Here is a 12,074-nt window from a genome sequence, read left to right as displayed (position 1 = left end):
CACCAGAACCTGATGCTACATGATAGACAAAAACACGCCTGTCCCCAGAGCCCTGCTGACACTGTCAGCTCCACGCCTTGTGCCAGGCACAGACCCCCTTCCCTGGCAGCTCCAGAGCCTCCCCCAGCATGGGGAGAGCCGAATTCCATTAAACCTGATCTCCTGGAGCCTGACACCTGCAGAAATGTGGCCCCAGTTGGCAGCAGGACCAGCACCCAGAGGTGCTTTGAGCACCTTGGAAAAACCTGGAGAGGCTGCATATTCCAGAAAAAAACTTGAAAGGGGGCTCACACCCAGCTAGAGGACCCTGTGCCCTGCAGAGGGATGGGGACACCAGGGGATGTTTGGGCAGAGCAGCCAGGGGGTGGACGAGGGGAGGAGCAGCAGCAGGTGATGCCCTCCAGCCCAGCACACCCTGATCTCCTGGAGCCTGACACCTGCAGAAATCAGGCCCCAGTTGGCAGCAGGACCAGTACCCAGAGGTGCTTTGAGCACCTTGAGACTGTGCAGAAAGGCAGGACCTGCCTGTTGGCAGGGGGCAGCGCCAGGAAAAACCTGGAGAGGCTGCAAATTCCAGAAAAAAACTTAAAAGTGGGTTCATATCCAGCTTGAAGACCCCCTGCCCTGCAGAGGGATGAGGACACCAGGGGATATTTGGGCACAGCAGCCAGGGGGTGGGCGAGGGGAGGAAGAGCAGCAGGTGATGCTCAGGGTGTGCTGGGCTGGAGGGCAGCGCCCGCCGCCCCCTCCCGCTGCTGCTTGGGGGATCCTTGGTGGTTTAATCCGCAGTTATTTCCCTTCTTTCCCTCTCCCGGCTTCCCTGACAATCGTTAATGTGCGAATTGACTGATTTTCATGGTAATATGCTAAACAAGTGCCTCTTTCTCTCCGCAGCGATCCGGCGGCTCCGCCAGAGCCCGGTGATAGACTCGGTGCACAATACCCTGATGCAGGGAATGTGGCATGCCAAAGTAATTCCCAGTGAAATCCCGGGGGATTTATGTCAAGGACAAAATAGTGTATCCCATGGGTAAATATAGTTAGCACAGCTGCAAAACAGAATTTATTTCTTGTTTGCGATATCATTTGTAAAGTATGGCATAGGGGAAGCTTTAAAAATGAAATTATAGCAGGCAATAAAAAAAGCTCATAGCACTGTATTCAAATTATGCAACAGTAATATGCCGAGTTCATAAATAAACATCTCTTATTAACCCTTCTCGTAACAAAATGGTGTTTTTTCCCCTGGAAAAAAAAAAAAAAACAGAGTGAAAAAACATCCTCAAACCCGGGTGAGGCAGGGCTGCAGATGGTGGGACCTGTGGGATCCATGCCATGATCCCGCACCCCAGCTGAGCCCAGCTCCTGAGAAAGCAGGAATTTGGGGGGTGGGCATGGCAGGGACACCCTCAGGCCTCAGCCCTGCTCCCCCAGCCCCTCCTGGGTTATTAAGCCGAGCTGAGAGCAGTTAATCAATTTTGTTTGCATATGCAGGGAGGGCGCTGCCATTTCATTAGCTCAAGTAAGGACTCAGCACACTTTCTGCAGCTTCAATAATTCTCTTTAAAGTTATTGAGAAATGGATGCTTAATTATATTTGCATATGAAAAATAGGGTCTAATTAGTTTGATTGATTATTATTTTAACCTTAATGACATTTTGAGTATCTGTCCCAACTAATAGCAAATGTATCGCTAATAAATCACGAATTTTTATAGCGTGTTCTATCGAGCTTCCTTTTGAAATACATTTTATTAATCCACCAGAATGTATTGAAAGTGAAACAAGTCAAACAACTGCTCATTTATTAAACTGTTTAAATGTCAGATTTATACAAGTGTAATAGTACAGGAAATACGTCCCCATGAAAGACATCTGTGGGCCAGGGACACTCCAAATCTTCATTATTTTAGGGAAATATATTAAGGAGATAAAAATTCAATTATGTCATTTATTGCACTAAATAAATTTATATCGACTGGCATAAATGTTTTGCATTAGCAGATGTTCTCCCCTGCAAACTCTCAGATTTGCTGTGGCAGAGCCCATGCTGATGCTTCCTGATGGAACAGCAATCCCAAAGTGGTGGCATCTTCTAGCAGGATCCTGATCTCTGGGGGATTTTAGTGTCAGCTCAGCACTGGGAAAAATCCCAGTTGGAGCAGAGGTGTCCAGTGTGGGGCGGTGGGCCAGAGGAGGAGACCCCCACCCAGCCTGGGATAAGAACCTGGATTCTTTCTGCACTATCTGTGATTGGAATTCTTGGGGGGGGTGGTGGTGGTGTCCCTGCCATCAATGCCTTAATTAGAAATTAGGATAGTCACTTTGGCATAAATTAAATCAGACTAAAGATGATTAACAAAGTAATGCAAGAAATCATTAAATTAAACCACTGCGCCAAGTCCATTGCTGATCTATCAGAAATTTGGGCTGCTAATGAGGTCTTAATTAGTGAGTTCGGCTGGAATAATTCATGTCATTCAATTTGGAGGAGTAACTTTATTTTTTTTTCCAAGACTGGATGCACATTTATCAACAAATGGGCCCCACAAACAAACAAACAGACAAACAAACAAACACACAAACAAATAAACACATCCCGGTGCCAGCTCAGCCCAGCCCTGGCAGTGGTGGCTGGGAATTGCAGCACTGGAGGAGTTGGTTCCCCCTTTTCCAGGTGTCCCTCACCCTGTACCCATCACCCTGCCCATCTTTTTGGGGTTGGATCAAGGACGTTGTGCCTCAGCTCCGAGCAGCGGGGAGATGGTGCAGCCCTGCCCCGGGGCGGGGACATTCCCGGTCCCCAGAGGGTGGCACCGCGGGTCACCTCGGCGGTGGAGCAGCGGCTGTGCCACCGCGGGGCTGCGAGTGGCAGTGTCTGCAGAGTAATGAGCCCGGAGCAGCGCAGCCCCGGGGAATTACTCCATGCTGGGTGCCACAGGGGCAGGAGAAGTCCTTGGGCTCAGCCCTCCTGAGAAGGTGGGGACCCTGCCGTGCTCTGCAGGGTCTCTCCATTGGCAGAAGTTTATGGAATCGTGGAATCACGGGCTGGATTTGGTTAGAAGGGAGCTTCAAGCTCATCTCATTCCACCCCAGTCATGGGCAGGGACACCTTCCACTAGCCCAGGTTGTTCCAAGCCCTGTCCCCAACCTGGCCTTGGACACTTCAGAGATCCAGGGGCAGCCACAGCTTCTCTGAGCACCCTGTGCCAGGGCTCAGCACCCTCACAGAGTAATCCCAGGGCTGCTCAGTGTGCTGCTGTGCCAAGAGCAGGTGGGCAGTACCAGGGTCCCCAAAAGCCAGAGCAGCTCCTCAGCTGCCCCACAGAGGGATGTGCTGGAGGCTGGGCTGTCTGCTGGAAAATAAACCTTCCAAATTGGCCGTGGCAGCTTTGGGAAGTGCCTCAGTGCTGAAGATAAGGATGGGGTAGCCAGACAGGGAACCCCCAGCACCTCCTCTCCCATCCAGGGGCTTGTGACCCATCTGGGCTGGATGCCCAGAGTTCCAGAAATGGGGGGATTTTCCACCCGGAGTCTCTCCAGAACTGGGTGCTGCTGGGTCCCCTGCCCCAACCCAGCACGGGAGAAGGGCACCAACGAACACTGATCCTGTCAGCCCTGCAACACAGAGCAGGGGGAGCAAGGAATGATCAGAAAGAGCCAGGGAGGGTGACCTGGAAACCTCGTCTGCATGCACAGTGGGCTGCTGCCGTGACTACTGCGTGGGATGTGTTTGGGGAATTAAGCAAAGCACATCACTTTTTTTGCATAATTGAATTCTCTGCATATTTTTTTCTTTCTGTGCATAATCTTCCTTTCATGTTGTTCATGTACTTCCTAGATAATTCAGAGGTTACTTTCCTTGAAAAGAAAATACTGAAAGAACCTATGGCACTATATCCTTAAGTATTCCACTTGTTGTAAACTCCCTGAGGAATCTTACAGACACTAAACATCAGTGGAAAAATATTCAATACATTTTCAGAACAGCTCTTTGTACTTGAAATACTCTGGTTGATATTAAAATATTCTCATCTCCCTATAATTTATAAGAATTCATAGAAGTAAGAGGACTCTATTTCTTCCAAATTCTGTTTTGTGGTGGCACTGGTGCCAAGCATGGGGCACGGATCAGTGTGTGCCCGGCACTGGCACCACCGTGAGCCCGCGGCCACCTCCTGCACTTCCCACCCCGGCAGGAGCAGGCAGGGATCACGCTCTGCTTCCCAGCTCACGGACAAAAGGAGATGTGGAGGAGGAGAGGAGCGGAAAATTGCCCAGTGACATTTCACCGGCAGCTCTGGCACCGCTCGGCCCCAGCCGGCGCGGGGTGGGGACACGGGAGCCCCGGGGAGCGGGGCCGGGCACTCTGGTGGGGTGTGTGCCACAGCCAGGGTGACAATGGGTGTGCCACAGTTGTGGGGACAATGTGTGTGTCACAGCCACGGTGACACTGTGTGTGTGTGTGCCACAGCCGTGGTGACAATGTGTGTGTTACAGCCGTGGTAATAATGGGTGTGTCACAGCCGTGGTGACAGTGGGTGTGCTACAGCCATGGTGACACTGTGTGTGTGTGTGTGTGAGTGCCACAGCCATGGTGACAATGTGTGTGTCACAGCCATGGTGACAGTGTGTGTGTGTGTATGTGTGTGTGTGTCACAGCCATGGTGACAGCATCTGTGTGTGCCACTGCCATGGTGACAATGTGTGTGTGTCAGTCACAGTCATGGTGACACTGTGTGTGTCACAGCCATGGTGACACAGTGAATGTCACCACCATGGTGACTCTGTGTGTGTGTGTGTGTGTGTGTGTGTGTGTGTGTGTGTGTGTGTGTGTGAGACAGTCATGCACAGTGTGGCACACGTGGCACCTGCGTGGTGTGGCATGCCTGGGGTCAGCCTGTCCATGTGTCCATGCGTGTTCCCTCCTGGGAAGGGCTGCCAGGGGCAGTTTGAGGTGCACAGGAATCCCCAGAGCCAAATAAGGCTCCCAGCAGGGCCACGGGCGAGCTTCCATTTTGGTGTTAAAAGGGGAATTTTCCACTCCTTATATGGGCCCCAGGAGAGGTTTGAGGAAGGCAGAAGGATCCAAGCCAGGGTGATCACCTCATCCTGCCTGGACAGGATTCATGGCTCCAAACCCAGCACTTTGCCCCCAAAGGCAGCGCCCTGGTGGCCACCCCTGCCTCTGTTCCCTTTGCAGGGACACCATCGCCCTGAAGGGCATCGGGAAGGAGCTTCCCAAATTCCTAGCACTTCAGTGGTTAAAATGTTATCACTTTTATTCGTGTAATAGAGATGAAGTTCCTGGGTCTTCCAGGAGCATCAATCTAGAGATTTATTAACCAATTTAAAATACTATTGTCTTTCACTTCAATGTGAGATTGAGGTGTGTTGTCGGAGGAATATAAAGCCACAATCAGCGAGCCGCAGTGCTGGGAGCCGCCAGTACCTGGAACTCAATAGATATTCATGAACATTCTCGTATTTAGTGAAGGAAATAACTTAATACCGACAGTGTCGATGGAATAATAGCCATTTCCTGGCTGACTTGCAGCCCTCAGAAAATGAGATTGCGCCTGCCTTCATTTTTCTTGTCTTTCCCGGGTTTCTCGCCGGGGCCCGAGCGGCGCAGGGATGCTCTGCGCATTCCAAATCAGCCGCAGGGCCGGCCCCGCCACCGCCCCGCGGCACCAGGAACACCCCTCCCCGCCAGCACCGCGGCCGCGGGGAGATTATAAATATTCCAATTATTATTCCAGGCGAAAGGAGGGCGAGAGAGGCTGCTCCGGCATCCCACGCCGAGCCCCGCATTTCCCCCCCTCCCCGCCGTGCCGCACACGCGCAGCCTCGCACGCTGCATAAATATTCATGGCAAAATCAATTTGCACCTAAAGATCTCTCCTGAAATTGCATCCCCTCCGCCGTGGCGTGGCCCGGCAGCGCAGCTGGGATGTGGCTGGAAATGCCACCTTCAGCCCAAATATATAGAAGGGGGTAAATCTCCTGTAATTGTTACATGATTTCTCTTATTCCTCCGTCATAAACAGCACTAAATTGGGGTTTATCATCTTAAAGGCTGCTGGCAGATGCTGCTGGGCAGGCTCCAGAAAAAAGAGGCCCCCTCCTCTTGCCAGGGTGTCAGCAGTGCATTTGCTCAGAATCAGAATTCCAGAATCCTGGGGTCATTCAGGTTGGAAAGGTTCTCCCAGACCATCGAGTTCAACCTGTGCCAAATCCCCACTTTATCTCCCAGACCAGAGCACTGAGTGCCACGTTCAGTCATTCCTGGACACCTCCAGAGGTGGTGACTGCACCACTGAAGGGCAGCCCCTTCCAATGCCTGACAACCCTTTCTATGAAGAAATTCCTAGAAATTCCTTTCCATGGAGAAATTCCTGGAAATTCCTTCCCGTGGAAAGGCAGCTGGGGACAGCAGTGACACACAGCCACAGCAACCAGCTTGATCCCCAGCAAAGGGACTCAGGTTTTGGACTCAGGGGGCCAAGGTGGCCAAACTTAGAAATACTGGGAGAGTTTTTTAAAAAAAACACATTATAAAATGAACAAATGTAATCCTTAACTCCAGTCAAAGCACAGTGGGCAGAAATCTCGAGCAAGGAAAGACATCTCCCATTTCAATGCTCTCATTTGTTTTACTTGTCTAACACCAGCTGAAAACAGATCCCAGGGTGTCCTTGGGCTGTGGTGTCTGGAGAATTTCCCTGCTACTCTCAGCACTACCCAAAAAGCAGCTCCCAGATTCCTGTACCCCTCAGAATCTCCAAAACCTGTGGCTACCTGGGGTTTTCCTCTTGGCTTCCTCAAAGCTCCAGCTCCTGGAATCACATGAAAACAAGGATCTTCCCCAGAAGTTCAGGAACCTCCTGTCCCATCTTTTTTGCAGGGTTGGAGTGTGGAGATGACCTGCACAGGGGACAGGTGCCTGTGGAGCCACTGGGATGTGCCTGGGGCTGGGGATATGTCTCTCCTGCTGGGGACACGTCTCGCAGCTGGGGACAGACTGCGCAGTGAGAACACTGATCTTCCAGTCTCAGGAAAAGCTACAGCTCCCACCAATCATTTTTATACCCGCTAAACAAAACCTGACAATCAGGATTTATTGCTTATAATATTAAGTGAAGTTTAATTTAGACCATCTATAAAAGTCCCATTCCAGAGCGTTTCCCAAAGATCCTCGACACTTTAAAATAAAGAGGACAAATACTGAAGTGCTCTCGGAATGTTATGGGACAATTTCCTTTTATGTTGCCATTCAGCAATGTTTTCTCTCTGGCTGGAACCCAACGTTTCAATGAATTTTTCAGACTCTATCAGCCTCTTTCCCTCCCGAGCTGCCAAATGATGCTCAGTCGAACGAGCTCGTGTTGGCAGGACAATATCCAGCACTCAGCATTCCCTGGAAGCCCCTGCTCATTCCAGCTCATTCAGCTGAGCACGTGTGACATGCAACACGTGTCAGGGACCCCTTGGAGCTGCTCCTGATCCCCCCTGCCCGCCTGCCAGAGGGGATGGGGACAAAGGGGTGACCCCCATGCCCAGCTCCCTGCAGGGACAGCAGCAGGGTCAGTGCTGGATTCCATTCTTTCTTTCTGGATTTTCCTTGCAGGTCGAGCACATGTGCTGGCAGGGTTAGAGAGAGCCAGGATGTATTCCTGGGTGAGGCAGTGCCCATCCCAGCTCTGCCTGGCTCTGGGTCTCTGGGCTGCTCCCAGTCAGCTCCTTGGATGAACAGAGAGCAGAGTTTGATCTGCTGGAGGCAGAGCTGGAAATGGCACGGCGATGACGAAGAGCATTGCTATGGAAACTCCATCAGTTACAGTCCTCTGGCTCAATCCTCTCCTGGAGCCAGCCAGGCTGGGAGGAGAGGTTGGGAAAAAATAGAGCTGGGAAGAGTGAGACATGAACTCACCTGGAGCCAGCGAGGGCAGGGGCTGAGCAGATCCATGGCTGCAGATGGGAGCTCTCGTTAGGAAGCACTGCTTCAGAAATCAGCAGAATTTTAATTAGGTATTGACATGCTTTATTCCTAATGATGAAGAACCTGACAGCCGTGACAGGCACCGTTAATTACAGCTTCTCCCAGCCCTGGTGCTCCCACCCTGGGAGCAGCACCCGCAGTGGGGCAGTGCTGGGGGTCACACAGCCAACCCTGCTGGGGGCCTGGAGTGGGGTCTGGGGTCCGTGGGGAGATGTCTTCATGACAGTGAGATGCTCCTGCCGTTCTGGGATCTGCTCTGCTCATCAGTGACCCCAATGTGAGAGCAGGAGCTGCCCCCCAGTTCAACCCTTTGCCCCACGGTGGGCAGAGCAGAGAGAGCTCCTGGTAGTAAGGAATGTTTCTTTAGTTTGCTGTTCCACCCCAGATAGGAGGGTTGAGGTCTTTGGGATGGATGTTTGTAGAGCTCTTGGCATTATGGCTTTTCAACCTGAGCTCCAGGCACCACAGGGGATCCCTTGCAGGACCAGTTTGCTGCTGGAAAGGCAAACCATGGTGAACAACCCCCCAGGACCTGCTGGGCTTGCTGCCTGAGCAGCCTGGCAAGAGGAACCTCTTGGTGCCTCTGCTTTTGGTTTTATAAAGGCAAAAGAGCCCTTTCCTGAGACAGAGGCGAGCAGGAGGGGCAGGGGACTCGAGACAGGTTTGCTTGTTCATCCCTCAGTGTAGTGAACTGGTTCTTCTAAAACACCCCGGAAATGATGGTAAATGTGTTTTAAAATTTTGTGACAGTGCATGCACAAATCACCAATTAAAGGCTCCCTAAGTGCCCATTAACATGATAAGTCGTAACAGCTCCAAAAGAGACATTATTGTTTATCACGTCAGCGACCCGTGGATTAAGGACTCCCCAAGTACACATTGACAGGGGGAGCAGAACATCTCTGGAGCTGTTCCTGCACTGCTGCACTCAGCTGTGGAGAATGGCAGCACTCAGGAGCCAGGGCAGCACCCAGCCCTGCTCAGCACCCAGCCCTGCTCAGCACCCAGCCCTGCTCTGCCCCCAGCCCTGCTCAGCACCCAGCCCTGCTCTGCCCCCAGCCCTGCTCAGCACCCAGCCCTGCTCCACCTGGAGGTTCTGGCTCCCACAGCCCCCACCATCCCTCCAGCCCCACTTTAAAACAGCCTTAAAAATTAAATTCTCATTAATCTCCTCATCCTACACATCCCCATCCTTCCTCGTCAACCTGCAGCAGTTTGAGCAGGAATATGATCTGTTTTGGAGCCGCTGACAATCACTGCACCCACTGTTTTCTAACAGAGGGGTTTTTTACTCTTTTATTTGCAAATAGCAGCAGTTTGTGCTTCAAATTCTTCACTTTGAATCAAAAAGCAAATTTTTTTTTTTTCCCCCCACAAAGCCAAAATATTACAGCCAAAAATGGAAGCATTCTGCAGGGGCTGTGCTGCCAGGGAGACTTGTGGGAGCTGTAGTCCCTGTGCTGTGTTCCCAGCACAGCATTCCCAGCCCCAGGACACCCAGTGCCAACCCTCCAGTGGGAGCCCCCACTCATCCCTTCACCCAGGAAAAAAGGTGTCCATGTCCAGCTGTTTCTCCTGTTTGCTCCCACTCTGCTTCCAACTCCTTGACCACAGCCATGAGGGAGGAGGAAGAACAAGATCCTTCACCAGCATCATCTTTCAGAGACCCCTGAAAGACCCCTGGCATGACCAGGGGGCACAGGGTGGTGGCACAGGGCTCTCCAGTGGGAGCAGAGGCTCCCTGGAGTCCCCATCCCCAAACAGGGACACATGGGACATTGTGGAGTCCCCACAAGTGATGCCTTCCCATTTGCCCAGCAACTGAGCCAGTGCTGTGCTGAACAGGGCAATCCCTGCTCAGAGTGATCATGTCTCTTAATTTCCAGCCAGCCTCATTCCGAGGCAGGCCAGATAATTACACACAATACACAATTTGTGCAGGGAGTGCCAATTCCCAGGCCTATAAACATCCCATTTCCCATTCTGGCTGCACTGACAGAGTTGTATGGTTCAATTTCTACTGAAGCCCTCATACGCTGTCTGGTCCCATGAAGAGCTCTCTGCTTTAGTCTGCTCATCCCAATTATTGTCTCAGGACCTCAAGTCAGGCAGGATTCAGGCTGAATTCCCCAAATCTCTCCATTAAACAGATCCCTTCTTGTTAGAACCTATTTATTCAAGATGCAAATGACAGGCTCCCTCCCCAATTGGAATCATTTTCACTCAGAGCCAAATAACACACTGTAGTTTTCCTGGCATGAAGCAGTGAGCTATTAAAAATGGGAAGGAAATACAGCCAGGCAACTCCATTCCTTGCTTCAGGCCTTCTTCATCAATATTTCACTTAGGAAGCCACAGCTCCATTTTTATAGGAGCCCTGTACCAGCCAGGTGGCAGCCAGGAGTGCCGTGGCACCTGTTGGAGCTGGGTGTGGAGGCATGGATGGGCACAGCAGGTCCCCTCTGCCTCAGTGTCCCTGGCACCAGGTGAGATTGGTGCCCAGCAGCTCCTTGCCCCAAAATGCTGCTGCCCCCCCTGGAGCTTCCCAGGAAAGAGGAATCAGGAGCTCACTGGAGGAGGTGAGGTGGCTGCTTCTGGCTCTGCCAACCACCCAGGCATGGCTTGACCTTGGAGAAAGTACCAGAGACCAGTATGAGCCCCCAGGGACTGCACTCATCCCTGGTTTTGCCTGGATCCCTCCCAAGGGTTACAGCAGTGCCCAGCAGGATGGGTCTGTACCCACCTGTGGCTGCTTTCCTGAAGGAGAGGAGAGCTGGGGAGTGGAGCAGTGTCAGAAGCCAGGACTTCCCTCTGGCTGTCCTGGATGGCTCAAGCCCCTCTCAGGGAGCTCAGAGACCTTGGCACAGAGCCCAAGACACCAAGACTTTGATTTTGACCCATGGAGTAAATTACCACCTTTATATGGAGAACTGCAAGCCACGAAAGTTTAACTAGAGTAACAATTAGTTTATCACAGGGTGAAAATGTAGAATTTTGGGGTTTTTTAGAATGGGGGTTCAGGAGGCAATATGGAGGAATTTGGGTGTGTCCAGTCTTTCTCCTTCTTCTTCTTAGCCTCCATCTTCTGCTGTGATGGTGGCACTTTTGGATTGGTTTAAGGTAGAAACTCACTGTCTAACAGAGGTGAGAGGAATTGGGAAGTTATGGTAAATAATGTACATGTAGTTTTTAGTATAAAATATAACACTGCCCAGAGGGCAGCCAGGTTGGAGAAAGACTTTTATAGATAAGAAATAATACATAACCTTGAGAACGAGAGCAGAAGAATCCTGACCCCTTCTTCGACTTCTGAGCTGGGAAAAAGAGACTTGTACGTATCTCAGAGTCAGTGTGACCAGCAGAGATTCTGAGAGAGCAGCAGGGAGGAGGCAGGACAGGCAGGGCCACTCAGCCCAGGGATGGCATCTCCCTGCTCCTGGCTCTGGTTTGCTGCTCCCACCATCCAGGGAGAGGGAAGGCTCCAGGAGATAGCAGGCTCCGTTACAGCAGGAGAAGAGCCTGTTATTTGATCCAAAAGCTCCAGGAGCAGAGATGAATAACGAGTCTACAGCACATCCACTTGTTTTCCTCAACAGTCAGACTTGGCTTCCTTCCCTGGGCTCCGAAACCAACAAAGCTGTGTTTGAGACTCCCCCGAGTGTTCCGTAACCATGCCAATGTGTTCCCCGCTTCCCCCGGCGCGCCGCCGGTACCGTGCAATTACACCTGACACCGTGTATTTAGTGGGCTTCAGTCACATCAAACCCTGCACTGGGTGGTGTCTGAGGCAGGGGCTGCCTCCAGCTTCCCAGCCCTGCCAAAAACTCACAAATCAGCACACACCAGCAGGCACAGGCTGCCTGTGCAGGTGGCCGGAGCCCAGCCCGGTGAGGCTGTGTGGGACATTGTCACTGTCATGTTTTCTGAAAAATCTCTTTGCTTCTCCTGGGACGCTGAGAAGGCTCAGAGAAAAATGAAAACAATAGTGATCCGATTTGCTTCTTCTGTGTTTTGCTGCTTTGGACATTGTTTACCAACTGTTTAATTGGTTCTATGTGAATTTTTTTGACTT

The sequence above is a fragment of the Serinus canaria genome, chromosome 15 (assembly GCF_022539315.1).
Source record: "Serinus canaria isolate serCan28SL12 chromosome 15, serCan2020, whole genome shotgun sequence".
Lineage (NCBI taxonomy): Eukaryota > Metazoa > Chordata > Aves > Passeriformes > Fringillidae > Serinus > Serinus canaria.
Note: the sequence above shows the minus strand (reverse complement) of the source record.